This window comes from Myxocyprinus asiaticus, chromosome 23 (assembly GCF_019703515.2).
Source record: "Myxocyprinus asiaticus isolate MX2 ecotype Aquarium Trade chromosome 23, UBuf_Myxa_2, whole genome shotgun sequence".
Lineage (NCBI taxonomy): Eukaryota > Metazoa > Chordata > Actinopteri > Cypriniformes > Catostomidae > Myxocyprinus > Myxocyprinus asiaticus.
Window position 1 is genome coordinate 44607197 of NC_059366.1, and position 20304 is coordinate 44627500.

Here is a 20304-nt window from a genome sequence, read left to right on the forward strand (position 1 = left end):
CTTTGGCATTGCGTCTGGATTATAGTGTCGGGTTTGGTTGCAGGTCAAACATACTTCCAGTCTGCCAACTCACCACTCTGTGAAATACAGTGGGAGTAGAGGAAGAGACTACTGGCCCACTATTGCCAACAGAAAACCTATAATAGCACACTCTCTCTCTTTCAAACTTGCCTCAACCATTCTTCAGTTTCAAAATCTCTTGGCCTTTCAACTTTTGGACTTCTTTATCTTTGCAGCCATGAGAAACATCTATGGTCAGCCGCTCAGCACCCTGCTGAAAAGACCACATTTTCCATTCTGGTTTATGCTGGGTTGGTGCTAGCCAAGATTGTGAACCAGTATAGCTATGCTGTTTACAAGCGAAACTTTGCTGGTGAGGCTGGTTGACTGGCATGCTCTGATGAAGCTGGTTGACCAAGGAAGTCATGCTGGTGATGCTTGCAAAAGAAATTGTTCAACAGAAAATAGTTTACCCTCATGTCATTCTTAACCCACATGACATTTGAGAGCTTTGGCGGAGAAGAACACTTACATTTCTGTCTGTTCCTCACATAAAGCTATTCTGTGGCTTAAGTCATGCATTTTTGTGATGCGTTACACTTTTGTCAACATGAAATCAAAATTGGCAAATATTATATAATAATATATTTATTATATTATTATATATTTATTATATATTTACTTTCATAAATACACATTTCTGGTCTTACTGTGAACAATTCATCAGTGCACTTTATTCCAAATAAAATAAATTGTCTTTCATCAAAATGTAAGAATTTACTCCGCCTTTGAATTTTTCTAGAGACCAATTTTAACAATCCACTTTTTCCCTCATTAAATTAATGTTTGATTTAGTCATAAAAGCTCTTATTCCAAGAAAAGAAAAAAAACCCTGGCAAAATATTTTAATTAGAGACTAAAGAAATTAACAAGGGCAAAAATTGAAGAAAACAAAACACACACACACACACACACACACACACACACACACACACACACAAAATAATAATACTTTTTTTGGAGGTTTGCTCTTGGTCAAAAATAGACATAAATACAGTATATATTTATACATATTTTAAAATACACTGTATTACTACAAAACATTGCAAATACAAAAATATATTTTCATGTTTTTTGATGTACTGTCTGGAAATTATGCTTTTTAGTTATAATATATTTTTACTATTTATGAATATTTTTGAATATGTATTGTATATCAACTGTATGATGTCCTTAACCTGTATCATGTTTTGAAATCATGCACCCATAATTTCCACGATGCATTAGAGAGAAATTTCGGGAGACGTTTTGCCATATATGACAAAGTGGAAAACCCGAAAATGTTTTGCCTTCGACCTCTAAATAAAATATATATTTTTTTGGAATAAGAGTGCAAGCTCGTTTTCTTCTTTACTTGGATTATTTTTTGCAGCTTACGCACCTGACCCTTCAATCAATGGACTTTCGTGTTTGGCTCATCCGCCTCAGCTTGTGTTTACTTGGAAATCTGTCATATTACTGAAGTAAAATGAAACGGTGTTTCATATGGGCTTAAAGCCAAATGTAACTTTTACATCTCTTTCATGTTGGAAGATATATGTGTTCTAAACATGGAAAGATCTTGATTTTGGAAGAATCAGCACGACTGCTATTTTCAGTATCAAGAAACATAATTTTAACAAATAACTGGGTGGTGAAGCGCAAAGCGAGTCAAAAATGCCTCTCAGGAACGTGCAATTACTGCCAAATGGAGCCATTTATTTGAAGGAAAGGTTATTTCTTTGTTACTTCACAGAAGAAATGAATTACTTAAGGTGAATATGTCTGAGTCGACCAGCATCGAGATGGTTTCACAGTAAGCCACACAATGGAGTTTTATTGCTTTGGCTTACAGGGGCTACACAGCGGCCAGACTATCAGGTAAAGCAGCTTAGCGCTGATAGCCTCCTGTGAGAACGCTTCACCGCTAACTGCATCAGTCAATCATTCATTACAGACCCGCGGAAACGAAAATAAACAACTTGCCAACAGGCTGCAGGGAGATGCTGGACCGTGTCATGAATCTATATGGGATGGGGGCCATGAAGTCGGATTAAACTGGATAGAAGGAAAAAGCTTGTGGCAGTTGCAACACTGCCCAAACTAGAGACCAAATGAAGTGTTTTAGCGGCCATTCACGCCTCTACTGAAAGAAAACCTAAACTTGTTTGCTGGTCTTAGCTGATTTAAGATGGTCTTCTAGCCTGGCCTGGCAAATTAGACCAGGATGGGAGACCAGCTAAGACCTGCAAACCAGTTTAGACCAGTTTTTTTCAGAAGGGACAGAATGTGTCCTTGTGTTCAAAAACAGCTATTGAAGGGATCTTGAGCCCCCCTTTTTTTCCCCAAGTTTCACTTTTAATTTGACACAGCATGTGAAAAATATGCTTACATAGAACAACAATTAAAAACAGTCCGGCATAATGTAATAATGCGTCCAGGCAATTTCCACAGTCACACTTGGTTTGATTGCATGGTCTAAACTAGAGTTCAGTTCCACCTTGAAATACACATGCAGATTGATTCACTGACAAACAGTTGCAACTTTGATTGGTTGGTAAAAAATAAAAAAAAAAATAAATAGTTACATATTTAGGTAGATTTTGAACCCGGGTCCACTAGCATTAATACCATAAATCACCCCATATGCAATCAAATGACATGTGTTTTTCCATTACGTATTTGGGTGCTTCTTCAACTTCCGTCACTTTCGTGTCCCAGGGGTTGATATTTATAAAGACAGATTTCAAATTTTTATTTTATTTTATTTTTTTATGACGTTCACATTAAGTTTGACTTTTTACCATGTGTTCATAGTTTATTTTTGTTTGTTTTTTATGTATAGATTTCACTGTTTTTGCCTTGTCCCAGACCCAGACTTTCAAAATCAAACTATTACATGTTTAAAACTATAATCATTTAAAGTAAACGAAGAGTGAATTAAACATAAACCATTCAATATGTATTGTGTGAAAATGGTTTCTATTGGGGCCTGGGTAGCTCAGCAAATAAAGACACTGACTACCACACCTGGAGTCGCGAGTTCGAATCCAGGGTGTGCTGAGTGACTCCAGCCAGGTCTCCTAAGCAACCAAATTGGCCTGGTTGCTAGGGAGGGTAGAGTCACATGGGGTAACCTCCTCGTGATCACTATAATGTGGTTCTCGCTCTCGGTGGGGTGCGTGGTAAGTTGTGCGTGGATGCCGTGGAGAATAGCGTGAAGCCTCCACACGCGCAAGGTCTCTGCGGTAACGCACTCAACAAGCCATGTGATAAGATGCGCGGATTGATGATCTCAGACGCGGAGGCAACTGAGATTTGTCCACCACCACCCGGATTAAGGCGAGTCACTATGCCACCATGAGGACTTAGAGTGCATTGGGAATTGGGCATTCCAAATTGGGGAGAAAAATTATGACTGTCCCACAGTTGTGGCGTCATTTCCAGCACACCAAACAATTTTGTCCCTAATAAAATTCTAAAAGTTAGAGTACTTGTTAACCAAGTGGACAAAAGTGTCAGTGAAGAGCATGAAATCAAGAAAAATCAAGGGAAAAATCACTTATGAGCAGATGATTTTTATTGGGCGTCATTTCCAATCAAGCTGTCATTTTGATATATAATGAAAAAAGTGTGAAAATATTATTTAATTGTGTGTATTGAGGATACATAAAATGTTAGCTATCAAATTAGCCTTATCAAGATAACGGAGTCTGACATTTTATTTGAAAACCGTTAAAAATATATTTTCCATCAGCATCAATTTCCAGCACAGAATTCTATTAAACCCAAAAATGGAAAATGGAATTTTCATGACAAAAATTAAATAAGAGAAAACAATACTTTTACGAGACTTTACTTACTTGAATTCCACAGTGCTAAAAGTCCCCTATGTTGAAGAAACATCAATATCTGTACATGTATTTCATTTTAATCGGTAATATGACAATTTAATCTTCTTTTTTTAGTTTTCTGGCTACTATAAATTACCATAAAATAGTTTAAACGTGTGCTAATTTTATTTTAATTTTAAAGCATTGACAGTTCAGTTGGTAAGTTTTACCTCCAGATATTAATTTAACCCCTGTGCACACCCGAGTTTGGAAAACCGTTTTCACACCAACAAAACAAACCAAACTTTGACGGCAAACAGACTCAGATTTGCACCAAACGCTCTAGTATGAAAGTGCCCTTAGTGGATGGATGAGAGCAAAAGTGAGCCAGAGAGGGAGGGAAAAAACAGCCGGTTGGTGAAAACGAAAATCGCCCCTGCGTGAATTCCTCGCTCACCCTCGACAGACTCGGCATTGCTCACTGGAGGCCGCTCACTCGACCTGGACTGCCGATGACCCTGCTGTTGGAAAAACTGGAGTTCTGGAAAAACAAAAGTGCTGGCATGGAACCGAGTGAGTGCGCCCAGCGCGGCCAAGTGTGGAAGGGGACGGACCGCAAGTTCAGTGTGAGGAACATCAGCACAGGCAAAAACAACAATGAACAGTTGATATTGTTTGAGTTAAAAAAAGGACAGTTGATGCTATCCGTTCCCCTCCAGAGTCACAGTATAAACACTCAAGCTGCTTCACTGTCAGACTCAATATCCTTCCTTTTTCACCACGTCTCCACTCACAACATTCTTTGAGTCTCGGCCAAGCCGACATCAGGGTGTTTTCTGCACTAAAAAGTGGCACACAAATGAAGAGAGGGAATCACATGTGCTCAGCCGTTTGAGGCATCGGTGGTTTAGTTAATCTCACCAAAACACACAAAATTCAACAAGCAAGGGCCAGATATCATGTGTCCGTGTGATGTTTCTAACTGAGGCCCGGTTTGGCAACAGAATGACTCAGGAGTTCCAGTGACGGGGCCACTTTATTGAAAGGAGGGGCCCCATGAAGAAACCCTTATGTGCTTTACACTCCAAAACAAAGTTAGAGGAGAAAAGCTCCACGTATCCGCCAGCTTTGCTGAGGCCTGCCCCCAATTATCCTCCCACAAAGCTGCTAGAATCCAGTCAAACACACGGGTGGAACGTTTGATGTTACCACACAATGTTTGACAGAGAACAGGATGCCTTTGAACAGAGAGGTCTGTGCGAACTCGCCTGCCCCTGTTCAACATTTGGAAACAAGGCTCGGGGAAACGAATGCCTCTGGATTGAAAGCAGCTGTTGAGTTGAAGAAACATGATTTTAAACGGGGCCGTATGTGCCAAAACATCTGAAAATTTCACTTGCGAGTGGATTAGCTGCTGAAGAGGAACTGATATGCCTATGAACAACTGACAACCCTCATTTAACTACATTCAGAATACATTATAAATGAGAAAATATGATTTTGGGGAATTTTGGCTATTTGTGATAAATTATTGTGTTTATGGTTTACAATTGCAATTGGATTTGTATTGAGGGGATTACATTGTGGATTCATGACTAGTTAAGCTCAATTGACAGCATTTGTGGCGTAATGTTGATAACAACAAAACAATACTGTTAACTCATCCTTCGTTTATAAAACATAAATAAATGGTGGTTTAAGTCAAGCTTACAATGGAAGTGAATGGGTGCCAGTTCAAAAACATTAAAATACTCAGTTTCAAAAGTATAGCCACAAAACGTAAACAATATGTGTGTTAACGTGATTTTAGTGTGATAAAATCACTTATTAACCTTTTCTGTAAATGTATCCAATATTACAACTTTGTTGCCATGACGATGCCACCAGCGATCTTATCCACCTTTTTCCTTAACAGGGAATTCATTCATTCATTTTCCTGTCTCCAGTGTTTTCACTCGCATAGGCATATACTGTATTCTTAGCGGGTAATGTAATGTTTAAGGTATTCAATTTGTAAAAATGGTCAAAATACATGCAGATACACACAGTCGAGATGAAGTTTTTTTATTCACCTTATTCAGCCCCGCCCCTTTTCCAGGCTCCGCTCCTCCGAATTTTGTCATCTAACTTCCTGTTTATATTGAAGCTACTAAGAAGAGTCAATCAAAATGGATTATGTCAGTACAGAAAGTATTTTTCACCAAGAGTTGATGGTCTGAGTCTACAGCACCTCTTTACTACGTGAAAATGCTAGTAAGGTGTTTTCTGTCACTCTGAATGTTCATTTTTTCGACTCCCAAGGAGGTAAATTCGTGGCGGAGGATGAATCTCAGTTGTCTCCGCGTCTGAGACCATCAATCCGCGCATCTTATCACGTGATTTGTTGAGCACGTTACCGCGGAGACGTAGCGCATGTGGAGGCTTCACGCTATTCTCCACAGCATCCACGCACAACTCACCACGTGCCCCGCAGAGAGCGAGAACCACATTATAGTGACCACGAGGAGGTTACCCCATGTGACTCTACCCTCCCTAGCAACTGGGCCAGTTTGGTTGCTTAGGAGACCTGGCTGGAATCACTCAGCATGCCCTGGATTTGAACTCGAGAACTCCAGGGGTGACAGTCAGCATCTTTACTCGCTGAGCTACCCATGCCCCCCCTGCATAAGTTTTAGGTTTCTGCTTGTTAATAATTTGTTAAAATGTGTAGTTGATATTCAGCATTAAAGAAAATTACAATTGTACTTTTTTAAATTAATTTGTCACCACAAATTTTTTTAGAGGCTTAAATGTGATTAAAATGGTTGTAAATGTAATATAAAATAAAACTGTGTGTTTATGTGTGTGTATAACTGCACCCTTCCCATCCCGTCAAACATCGTAATCTCTCTATCGCTTGATTTGACCCCTACTGCGACTTTTTTCTACACTGATTACAGAGTTCACACAAGGTCCTTTTAAAGAGCTTGACTTTAGCTTTTAGAAATGTATGTACTGGAATACATGGAAAATTGCCTTGTTTTATTGAAAAATGCCTGAGATAAAAACTGGCCATTTCTTCCGTGTAATGTGTGTCCATCAAAGATGAGATCCCGTACATTGAATAATGTGTATATTAATATCCTTCCTGTTCTTTACAGTCAGATAAAAAAGTAAAAAGCAATATCAATTTTAAAAACAAATAGCACAGATGTGCAAAAAAACCGAGACTTCTCTCTTATTAATGAATGAACAGAAACACCTGTGGAAGTCTGTGAGATGCACTCTTAAAGTGACAGTATCATTACAGCACTTGTTATACAAATGAATGTAAACTGATTGTTATTATTTGTAAATTGTATACATTATTTCAAACATTGACAGCTCATATCATTATTATATATACAATTTCAAGAAATAATATTTTTATATTAAAATTAAAATGTGATTATAATAATCAAGACAAAAAATTATTTATAAAATAAACATACTTTTTCGGGACAGGTTCTGTTCAGTTCTATCACTTGTTCTGCACCTGATCAACCTGATAAATGCAGCCCACTATGTACAGACAGACTGTTCCATATTGTATAGTGCATCTAAGCACGTTCAGTGGGAGACTCGGATATAAATATGGAGACAGTGTGCGAAAGCGAAAGCAGCCGGACTATTATGATATTTCACCCTATACAATATTTACATTTTTTGAAGACAATGCGAGTGGCACTTGGTCGTTTAAAAATCTCCATCACGATGCCAGGGTCTTCAGAGTGTTTTTTAGCACATTTTTATGTATTTCTAGGGTGTTCCGAGTGGTTTCATGGTTCTAAACCATAAACGTAAAATGTGCATTATAGTAAATTTGATGCTTACCTTAGTGATCACCACTAATTAAACAGAAATGACACTCCAAATATTGAGCGCACGACCACAAACAAAACCATCATAGCTGCTTCAGTGCACCACAAATTATTATTCTTTTTATTTTTTGCTGATATTCAAAGAATGCTTCATAATTGAACACCCAGACAAAAGATTTGTGTGTCTAAGAATTGTGTTTATCCATTAACTTAAAACACAACTACTTGTTACTTTGAACGCAACTACTGTGTTATATCTGCATGCTTTTGTTCAATCGCAAAAGAACAGTGCAAGAGTTAAATAATCAGTTATTAATTGGATCAACGCTATATGCTTCATCAATTAAATTAGACCCTTGTGTAAACATACGGAGCGATGTTGATGACCAAGAGCTGTGTGCCTGGACAGGACAGGGTAAAGAGAGGTGAAATTCTGTTCAGCTGGCTATTCACAAACAGAAAGAAACAGGTTTGCTCTCTGGGAACATTCTGAAATTTTCCAAAGGTTTGGCTCATGTACAACTCCCTGTGCAATGTTCAAAGACAGTATGAAAGAGTTTGTGTGCACCACGGCGAGCCCTGTCAAGCTCTGAGCTGAAAGAGAGAGTTTAAATGTGAAAGGAATGTTGCAGCATTGTGTCAACGCTCGCCCTGTGACATCAAAGGGATTCTGGACTACTTGGATGTTGGTAAGATGTCCTGTCATTCACAGATAATAAACCATATTGTTCGGCCTTCTGTAGCACATATGTGAGCTATTGATGTCTTTGATTTAATCTCCTTCCATCTGACAGGTGTTGGCATTACCATAGAAACATCACGACTTACTGAATGTTGGAATGCGACTCTCCAAACATTAGAGGAAGAGAACAAATCTTGCATCACTATCTTAGGTTAGAGTTAGGGAGTATTAAACTTTGGCGCATAACTAGTCCCAAGAACCAGCTCATAAGAGTCATTTGTTTGCGAATCGGACTACACTGATCGCACTGTTTCACTCTGTAGATAAAAAAAAAAAAACGTTCATAAGAGTCATTTGATCGGGAATCGGACTACACTGGTTGCGCTGTGAATTTTGCTCTTTAGATTCAAAAGAACCGGTTCATAAGAGACATTTGTTTGCGAATTGGACTACTCTGGTCGCTGTGAGTTTCGCTCTTTAAATTTAAAAGAATCAGTTCATAAGAGTCATTTGTTTGCGAATTGGACTACTCTGGTCGCTGTGAGTTTTGCTCTTTAGATTCAAAAGAATCAGTTCATAAGAGTCATTTGTTTGCGAATTGGACTACACTGGTCGCTGTGAGTTTTGCTCTTTAGATTCAAAAGAACCGCTTCATAAGAGTCATTTGTTTGCAAATCGGACTACACTGGTCACACTGTGAGTTTCACTCTTTAGATTCAAAAGAACCCGTTCATAAGAGTCATTTGTTTGGTAATTGGACTACACTGGTCACGCTGTGAGTTTTGCTCTTTAGATTCAAAAGAATCAGTTCATAAGAGTCATTTGTTTGCAAACTGGACTACTCTGGTCGCTGTGAGTTTCGCTCTTTAAATTTAAAAGAATCAGTTCATAAGAGTCATTTGTTTGCGAATTGGTCTACTCTGGTCGCTGTGAGTTTTGCTCTTTAAATTCAAAAGAACCGGTTCATAAGAGACATTTGTTTGCGAATCGGACTACACTGGTCGCTGTGAGTTTCACTCTTTAGATTCAAAAGAACCAGTTCATAAGAGTCATTTGTTTGGTAATTGGACTACTCTGGTCGCTGTGAGTTTTGCTCTTTAGATTCAAAAGAATCAGTTCATAAGAGACATTTGTTTGCAAACTGGACTACTCTGGTCGCTGTGAGTTTTGCTCTTTAGATTCAAAAGAACCAGTTCATAAGAGTCATTTCTTTGGTAATTGGACTACACTGGTCGCGCTGTGAGTTTCGATCTTTAGATTCAAAAGAACCGGTTCATAAGAGTCATTTCTTTGCGAATTGGACTACTCTGGTCGCTGTGTGTTTCACTCTTTAATTTAAAAGAACTGGTTTGTAAAAGTAATTTTTTCGCGAATTGGACTACATTGGTCACTGTGTGTTTTGCTCTGTAGATTGGAAAGAACCGGTTCTTAAGAGTCATTTGTCTGCGAATTGGACTACACTGGTCGCACTCTAAATTTTGCTTTTTAGATTCAAAAGAACCGGCTCATAAGAGTCATTTCTTTGGTAATTGGACTACACTGGTCGCGCTGTGAGTTTCGATCTTTAGATTCAAAAGAACCGGTTCATAAGAGTCATTTCTTTGCGAATTGGACTACACTGGTCGCGCTGTGAGTTTTGCTCTTTAGATTCAAAAGAATCAGTTCATAAGAGACATTTGTTTGCGAATTGGACTACTCTGGTCGCTGTGAGTTTTGCTCTTTAAATTCAAAAGAACCGGTTCATAAGAGACATTTGTTTGCGAATCTGACTACACTGGTCGCTGTGAGTTTTGCTCTTTAGATTCAAAAGAACCGGTTCATAAGAGACATTTGTTTGCGAATCGGACTACACTGGTCGCTGTGAGTTTTGTTCTTTAGATTCAAAAGAACCAGTTCATAAGAGTCATTTGTTTGCAAATCGGACTACACTGGTCGCGCTGTGAGTTTCACTCTTTAGATTCAAAAGAACCAGTTCATAAGAGTCATTTCTTTGGTAATTGGACTACACTGGTCGCGCTGTGAGTTTCGATCTTTAGATTCAAAAGAACCGGTTCATAAGAGTCATTTCTTTGCGAATTGGACTACTCTGGTCGCTGTGAGTTTTGCTCTTTAGATTCAAAAGAATCAGTTCATAAGAGTCATTTGTTTGCGAATTGGACTTCACTGGTCGCTGTGAGTTTTGCTCTTTAGATTCAAAAGAACCGCTTCATAAGAGTCATTTGTTTGCAAATCGGACTACACTGGTCACACTGTGAGTTTCACTCTTTAGATTCAAAAGAACCCGTTCATAAGAGTCATTTGTTTGGTAATTGGACTACACTGGTCACGCTGTGAGTTTTGCTCTTTAGATTCAATAGAATCAGTTCATAAGAGTCATTTGTTTGCAAACTGGACTACTCTGGTCGCTGTGAGTTTCGCTCTTTAAATTTAAAAGATTCAGTTCATAAGAGTCATTTGTTTGCAAACTGGACTACTCTGGTCGCTGTGAGTTTCGCTCTTTAAATTTAAAAGAATCAGTTCATAAGAGTCATTTGTTTGCGAATTGGACTACTCTGGTCGCTGTGAGTTTTGCTCTTTAGATTCAAAAGAATCAGTTCATAAGAGTCATTTGTTTGCAAATTGGACTACTCTGGTCGCTGTGAGTTTTGCTCTTTAGATTCAAAAGAACCAGTTCATAAGAGTCATTTGTTTGGTAATTGGACTACTCTGGTCGCTGTGAGTTTTGCTCTTTAAATTCAAAAGAACCGGTTCATAAGAGACATTTGTTTGCGAATCTGACTACACTGGTCGCTGTGAGTTTTGCTTTTTAGATTCAAAAGAACCGGTTCATAAGAGACATTTGTTTGCGAATCGGACTACACTGGTCGCTGTGAGTTTTGCTCTTTAGATTCAAAAGAACCAGTTCATAAGAGTCATTTGTTTGCAAATCGGACTACACTGGTCGCGCTGTGAGTTTCACTCTTTAGATTCAAAAGAACCAGTTCATAAGAGTCATTTCTTTGGTAATTGGACTACACTGGTCGCGCTGTGAGTTTCGATCTTTAGATTCAAAAGAACCGGTTCATAAGAGTCATTTCTTTGGTAATTGGACTACACTGGTCGCGCTGTGAGTTTCGATCTTTAGATTCAAAAGAACCGGTTCATAAGAGTCATTTCTTTGCGAATTGGACTACACTGGTCGCGCTGTGAGTTTTGCTCTTTAGATTCAAAAGAATCAGTTCATAAGAGACATTTGTTTGCGAATTGGACTACTCTGGTCGCTGTGAGTTTTGCTCTTTAAATTCAAAAGAACCGGTTCATAAGAGACATTTGTTTGCGAATCTGACTACACTGGTCGCTGTGAGTTTTGCTCTTTAGATTCAAAAGAACCGGTTCATAAGAGACATTTGTTTGCGAATCGGACTACACTGGTCGCTGTGAGTTTTGTTCTTTAGATTCAAAAGAACCAGTTCATAAGAGTCATTTGTTTGCAAATCGGACTACACTGGTCGCGCTGTGAGTTTCACTCTTTAGATTCAAAAGAACCAGTTCATAAGAGTCATTTCTTTGGTAATTGGACTACACTGGTCGCGCTGTGAGTTTCGATCTTTAGATTCAAAAGAACCGGTTCATAAGAGTCATTTCTTTGCGAATTGGACTACTCTGGTCGCTGTGAGTTTTGCTCTTTAGATTCAAAAGAATCAGTTCATAAGAGTCATTTGTTTGCGAATTGGACTTCACTGGTCGCTGTGAGTTTTGCTCTTTAGATTCAAAAGAACCGCTTCATAAGAGTCATTTGTTTGCAAATCGGACTACACTGGTCACACTGTGAGTTTCACTCTTTAGATTCAAAAGAACCCGTTCATAAGAGTCATTTGTTTGGTAATTGGACTACACTGGTCACGCTGTGAGTTTTGCTCTTTAGATTCAATAGAATCAGTTCATAAGAGTCATTTGTTTGCAAACTGGACTACTCTGGTCGCTGTGAGTTTCGCTCTTTAAATTTAAAAGATTCAGTTCATAAGAGTCATTTGTTTGCAAACTGGACTACTCTGGTCGCTGTGAGTTTCGCTCTTTAAATTTAAAAGAATCAGTTCATAAGAGTCATTTGTTTGCGAATTGGACTACTCTGGTCGCTGTGAGTTTTGCTCTTTAGATTCAAAAGAATCAGTTCATAAGAGTCATTTGTTTGCAAATTGGACTACTCTGGTCGCTGTGAGTTTTGCTCTTTAGATTCAAAAGAACCAGTTCATAAGAGTCATTTGTTTGGTAATTGGACTACTCTGGTCGCTGTGAGTTTTGCTCTTTAAATTCAAAAGAACCGGTTCATAAGAGACATTTGTTTGCGAATCTGACTACACTGGTCGCTGTGAGTTTTGCTTTTTAGATTCAAAAGAACCGGTTCATAAGAGACATTTGTTTGCGAATCGGACTACACTGGTCGCTGTGAGTTTTGCTCTTTAGATTCAAAAGAACCAGTTCATAAGAGTCATTTGTTTGCAAATCGGACTACACTGGTCGCGCTGTGAGTTTCACTCTTTAGATTCAAAAGAACCAGTTCATAAGAGTCATTTCTTTGGTAATTGGACTACACTGGTCGCGCTGTGAGTTTCGATCTTTAGATTCAAAAGAACCGGTTCATAAGAGTCATTTCTTTGGTAATTGGACTACACTGGTCGCGCTGTGAGTTTCGATCTTTAGATTCAAAAGAACCGGTTCATAAGAGTCATTTCTTTGCGAATTGGACTACACTGGTCGCGCTGTGAGTTTTGCTCTTTAGATTCAAAAGAATCAGTTCATAAGAGACATTTGTTTGCGAATTGGACTACTCTGGTCGCTGTGAGTTTTGCTCTTTAAATTCAAAAGAACCGGTTCATAAGAGACATTTGTTTGCGAATCTGACTACACTGGTCGCTGTGAGTTTTGCTCTTTAGATTCAAAAGAACCGGTTCATAAGAGACATTTGTTTGCGAATCGGACTACACTGGTCGCTGTGAGTTTTGTTCTTTAGATTCAAAAGAACCAGTTCATAAGAGTCATTTGTTTGCAAATCGGACTACACTGGTCGCGCTGTGAGTTTCACTCTTTAGATTCAAAAGAACCAGTTCATAAGAGTCATTTCTTTGGTAATTGGACTACACTGGTCGCGCTGTGAGTTTCGATCTTTAGATTCAAAAGAACCGGTTCATAAGAGTCATTTCTTTGCGAATTGGACTACTCTGGTCGCTGTGAGTTTTGCTCTTTAGATTCAAAAGAATCAGTTCATAAGAGTCATTTGTTTGCGAATTGGACTTCACTGGTCGCTGTGAGTTTTGCTCTTTAGATTCAAAAGAACCGCTTCATAAGAGTCATTTGTTTGCAAATCGGACTACACTGGTCACACTGTGAGTTTCACTCTTTAGATTCAAAAGAACCCGTTCATAAGAGTCATTTGTTTGGTAATTGGACTACACTGGTCACGCTGTGAGTTTTGCTCTTTAGATTCAATAGAATCAGTTCATAAGAGTCATTTGTTTGCAAACTGGACTACTCTGGTCGCTGTGAGTTTCGCTCTTTAAATTTAAAAGATTCAGTTCATAAGAGTCATTTGTTTGCAAACTGGACTACTCTGGTCGCTGTGAGTTTCGCTCTTTAAATTTAAAAGAATCAGTTCATAAGAGTCATTTGTTTGCGAATTGGACTACTCTGGTCGCTGTGAGTTTTGCTCTTTAGATTCAAAAGAATCAGTTCATAAGAGTCATTTGTTTGCAAATTGGACTACTCTGGTCGCTGTGAGTTTTGCTCTTTAGATTCAAAAGAACCAGTTCATAAGAGTCATTTGTTTGGTAATTGGACTACTCTGGTCGCTGTGAGTTTTGCTCTTTAAATTCAAAAGAACCGGTTCATAAGAGACATTTGTTTGCGAATCTGACTACACTGGTCGCTGTGAGTTTTGCTTTTTAGATTCAAAAGAACCGGTTCATAAGAGACATTTGTTTGCGAATCGGACTACACTGGTCGCTGTGAGTTTTGCTCTTTAGATTCAAAAGAACCAGTTCATAAGAGTCATTTGTTTGCAAATCGGACTACACTGGTCGCGCTGTGAGTTTCACTCTTTAGATTCAAAAGAACCAGTTCATAAGAGTCATTTCTTTGGTAATTGGACTACACTGGTCGCGCTGTGAGTTTCGATCTTTAGATTCAAAAGAACCGGTTCATAAGAGTCATTTCTTTGGTAATTGGACTACACTGGTCGCGCTGTGAGTTTCGATCTTTAGATTCAAAAGAACCGGTTCATAAGAGTCATTTCTTTGCGAATTGGACTACACTGGTCGCGCTGTGAGTTTTGCTCTTTAGATTCAAAAGAATCAGTTCATAAGAGACATTTGTTTGCGAATTGGACTACTCTGGTCGCTGTGAGTTTTGCTCTTTAAATTCAAAAGAACCGGTTCATAAGAGACATTTGTTTGCGAATCTGACTACACTGGTCGCTGTGAGTTTTGCTCTTTAGATTCAAAAGAACCGGTTCATAAGAGACATTTGTTTGCGAATCGGACTACACTGGTCGCTGTGAGTTTTGTTCTTTAGATTCAAAAGAACCAGTTCATAAGAGTCATTTGTTTGCAAATCGGACTACACTGGTCGCGCTGTGAGTTTCACTCTTTAGATTCAAAAGAACCAGTTCATAAGAGTCATTTCTTTGGTAATTGGACTACACTGGTCGCGCTGTGAGTTTCGATCTTTAGATTCAAAAGAACCGGTTCATAAGAGTCATTTCTTTGCGAATTGGACTACTCTGGTCGCTGTGAGTTTTGCTCTTTAGATTCAAAAGAATCAGTTCATAAGAGTCATTTGTTTGCGAATTGGACTTCACTGGTCGCTGTGAGTTTTGCTCTTTAGATTCAAAAGAACCGCTTCATAAGAGTCATTTGTTTGCAAATCGGACTACACTGGTCACACTGTGAGTTTCACTCTTTAGATTCAAAAGAACCCGTTCATAAGAGTCATTTGTTTGGTAATTGGACTACACTGGTCACGCTGTGAGTTTTGCTCTTTAGATTCAATAGAATCAGTTCATAAGAGTCATTTGTTTGCAAACTGGACTACTCTGGTCGCTGTGAGTTTCGCTCTTTAAATTTAAAAGATTCAGTTCATAAGAGTCATTTGTTTGCAAACTGGACTACTCTGGTCGCTGTGAGTTTCGCTCTTTAAATTTAAAAGAATCAGTTCATAAGAGTCATTTGTTTGCGAATTGGACTACTCTGGTCGCTGTGAGTTTTGCTCTTTAGATTCAAAAGAATCAGTTCATAAGAGTCATTTGTTTGCAAATTGGACTACTCTGGTCGCTGTGAGTTTTGCTCTTTAGATTCAAAAGAACCAGTTCATAAGAGTCATTTGTTTGGTAATTGGACTACTCTGGTCGCTGTGAGTTTTGCTCTTTAAATTCAAAAGAACCGGTTCATAAGAGACATTTGTTTGCGAATCTGACTACACTGGTCGCTGTGAGTTTTGCTTTTTAGATTCAAAAGAACCGGTTCATAAGAGACATTTGTTTGCGAATCGGACTACACTGGTCGCTGTGAGTTTTGCTCTTTAGATTCAAAAGAACCAGTTCATAAGAGTCATTTGTTTGCAAATCGGACTACACTGGTCGCGCTGTGAGTTTCACTCTTTAGATTCAAAAGAACCAGTTCATAAGAGTCATTTCTTTGGTAATTGGACTACACTGGTCGCGCTGTGAGTTTCGATCTTTAGATTCAAAAGAACCGGTTCATAAGAGTCATTTCTTTGGTAATTGGACTACACTGGTCGCGCTGTGAGTTTCGATCTTTAGATTCAAAAGAACCGGTTCATAAGAGTCATTTCTTTGCGAATTGGACTACACTGGTCGCGCTGTGAGTTTTGCTCTTTAGATTCAAAAGAATCAGTTCATAAGAGACATTTGTTTGCGAATTGGACTACTCTGGTCGCTGTGAGTTTTGCTCTTTAAATTCAAAAGAACCGGTTCATAAGAGACATTTGTTTGCGAATCTGACTACACTGGTCGCTGTGAGTTTTGCTCTTTAGATTCAAAAGAACCGGTTCATAAGAGACATTTGTTTGCGAATCGGACTACACTGGTCGCTGTGAGTTTTGTTCTTTAGATTCAAAAGAACCAGTTCATAAGAGTCATTTGTTTGCAAATCGGACTACACTGGTCGCGCTGTGAGTTTCACTCTTTAGATTCAAAAGAACCAGTTCATAAGAGTCATTTCTTTGGTAATTGGACTACACTGGTCGCGCTGTGAGTTTCGATCTTTAGATTCAAAAGAACCGGTTCATAAGAGTCATTTCTTTGCGAATTGGACTACTCTGGTCGCTGTGAGTTTTGCTCTTTAGATTCAAAAGAATCAGTTCATAAGAGTCATTTGTTTGCGAATTGGACTTCACTGGTCGCTGTGAGTTTTGCTCTTTAGATTCAAAAGAACCGCTTCATAAGAGTCATTTGTTTGCAAATCGGACTACACTGGTCACACTGTGAGTTTCACTCTTTAGATTCAAAAGAACCCGTTCATAAGAGTCATTTGTTTGGTAATTGGACTACACTGGTCACGCTGTGAGTTTTGCTCTTTAGATTCAATAGAATCAGTTCATAAGAGTCATTTGTTTGCAAACTGGACTACTCTGGTCGCTGTGAGTTTCGCTCTTTAAATTTAAAAGATTCAGTTCATAAGAGTCATTTGTTTGCAAACTGGACTACTCTGGTCGCTGTGAGTTTCGCTCTTTAAATTTAAAAGAATCAGTTCATAAGAGTCATTTGTTTGCGAATTGGACTACTCTGGTCGCTGTGAGTTTTGCTCTTTAGATTCAAAAGAATCAGTTCATAAGAGTCATTTGTTTGCAAATTGGACTACTCTGGTCGCTGTGAGTTTTGCTCTTTAGATTCAAAAGAACCAGTTCATAAGAGTCATTTGTTTGGTAATTGGACTACTCTGGTCGCTGTGAGTTTTGCTCTTTAAATTCAAAAGAACCGGTTCATAAGAGACATTTGTTTGCGAATCTGACTACACTGGTCGCTGTGAGTTTTGCTTTTTAGATTCAAAAGAACCGGTTCATAAGAGACATTTGTTTGCGAATCGGACTACACTGGTCGCTGTGAGTTTTGCTCTTTAGATTCAAAAGAACCAGTTCATAAGAGTCATTTGTTTGCAAATCGGACTACACTGGTCGCGCTGTGAGTTTCACTCTTTAGATTCAAAAGAACCAGTTCATAAGAGTCATTTCTTTGGTAATTGGACTACACTGGTCGCGCTGTGAGTTTCGATCTTTAGATTCAAAAGAACCGGTTCATAAGAGTCATTTCTTTGGTAATTGGACTACACTGGTCGCGCTGTGAGTTTCGATCTTTAGATTCAAAAGAACCGGTTCATAAGAGTCATTTCTTTGCGAATTGGACTACACTGGTCGCGCTGTGAGTTTTGCTCTTTAGATTCAAAAGAATCAGTTCATAAGAGACATTTGTTTGCGAATTGGACTACTCTGGTCGCTGTGAGTTTTGCTCTTTAAATTCAAAAGAACCGGTTCATAAGAGACATTTGTTTGCGAATCTGACTACACTGGTCGCTGTGAGTTTTGCTCTTTAGATTCAAAAGAACCGGTTCATAAGAGACATTTGTTTGCGAATCGGACTACACTGGTCGCTGTGAGTTTTGTTCTTTAGATTCAAAAGAACCAGTTCATAAGAGTCATTTGTTTGCAAATCGGACTACACTGGTCGCGCTGTGAGTTTCACTCTTTAGATTCAAAAGAACCAGTTCATAAGAGTCATTTCTTTGGTAATTGGACTACACTGGTCGCGCTGTGAGTTTCGATCTTTAGATTCAAAAGAACCGGTTCATAAGAGTCATTTCTTTGCGAATTGGACTACTCTGGTCGCTGTGAGTTTTGCTCTTTAGATTCAAAAGAATCAGTTCATAAGAGTCATTTGTTTGCGAATTGGACTTCACTGGTCGCTGTGAGTTTTGCTCTTTAGATTCAAAAGAACCGCTTCATAAGAGTCATTTGTTTGCAAATCGGACTACACTGGTCACACTGTGAGTTTCACTCTTTAGATTCAAAAGAACCCGTTCATAAGAGTCATTTGTTTGGTAATTGGACTACACTGGTCACGCTGTGAGTTTTGCTCTTTAGATTCAATAGAATCAGTTCATAAGAGTCATTTGTTTGCAAACTGGACTACTCTGGTCGCTGTGAGTTTCGCTCTTTAAATTTAAAAGATTCAGTTCATAAGAGTCATTTGTTTGCAAACTGGACTACTCTGGTCGCTGTGAGTTTCGCTCTTTAAATTTAAAAGAATCAGTTCATAAGAGTCATTTGTTTGCGAATTGGACTACTCTGGTCGCTGTGAGTTTTGCTCTTTAGATTCAAAAGAATCAGTTCATAAGAGTCATTTGTTTGCAAATTGGACTACTCTGGTCGCTGTGAGTTTTGCTCTTTAGATTCAAAAGAACCAGTTCATAAGAGTCATTTGTTTGGTAATTGGACTACACTGGTCACGCTGTGAGTTTTGCTCTTTAGATTCAAAAGAACCGGTTCATAAGAGACATTTGTTTGTGAATCGGACTACACTGGTCACGCTGTGAGTTTTGCTCTTTAGATTCAAAAGAATCAGTTCATAAGAGACATTTGTTTGCGAATTGGACTACTCTGGTCGCTGTGAGTTTTGCTCTTTAGATTCAAAAGAACCAGTTCATAAGAGTCATTTCTTTGGTAATTGGACTACACTGGTCGCGCTGTGAGTTTCGATCTTTAGATTCAAAAGAACCGGTTCATAAGAGTCATTTCTTTGCGAATTGGACTACTCTGGTCGCTGTGAGTTTTGCTCTTTAGATTCAAAAGAATCAGTTCATAAGAGTCATTTGTTTGCGAATTGGACTTCACTGGTCGCTGTGAGTTTTGCTCTTTAGATTCAAAAGAACCGCTTCATAAGAGTCATTTGTTTGCAAATCGGACTACACTGGTCACACTGTGAGTTTCACTCTTTAGATTCAAAAGAACCCGTTCATAAGAGTCATTTGTTTGGTAATTGGACTACACTGGTCACGCTGTGAGTTTTGCTCTTTAGATTCAATAGAATCAGTTCATAAGAGTCATTTGTTTGCAAACTGGACTACTCTGGTCGCTGTGAGTTTCGCTCTTTAAATTTAAAAGATTCAGTTCATAAGAGTCATTTGTTTGCAAACTGGACTACTCTGGTCGCTGTGAGTTTCGCTCTTTAAATTTAAAAGAATCAGTTCATAAGAGTCATTTGTTTGCGAATTGGACTACTCTGGTCGCTGTGAGTTTTGCTCTTTAGATTCAAAAGAATCAGTTCATAAGAGTCATTTGTTTGCAAATTGGACTACTCTGGTCGCTTTGAGTTTTGCTTTTTAGATTCAAAAGAACCAGTTCATAAGAGTCATTTGTTTGGTAATTGGACTACACTGGTCACGCTGTGAGTTTTGCTCTTTAGATTCAAAAGAACCGGTTCATAAGAGACATTTGTTTGTGAATCGGACTACACTGGTCACGCTGTGAGTTTTGCTCTTTAGATTCAAAAGAATCAGTTCATAAGAGACATTTGTTTGCGAATTGGACTACTCTGGTCGCTGTGAGTTTTGCTCTTTAGATTCAAAAGAACCGGTTCATAAGAGACATTTGTTTGCGAATCGGACTACACTGGTCGCTGTGAGTTTTGCTCTTTAGATTCAAAAGAACCAGTTCATAAGAGTCATTTGTTTGCAAATCGGACTACACTGGTCGCGCTGTGAGTTTCACTCTTTAGATTCAAAAGAACCAGTTCATAAGAGTCATTTGTTTGCGAATTGACTACTCTGGTCGCTGTGTGTTTCACTCTTTAATTTAAAAGAACTGGTTTGTAAAAGTAATTTTTTCGCGAATTGGACTACATTGGTCACTGTGTGTTTTGCTCTGT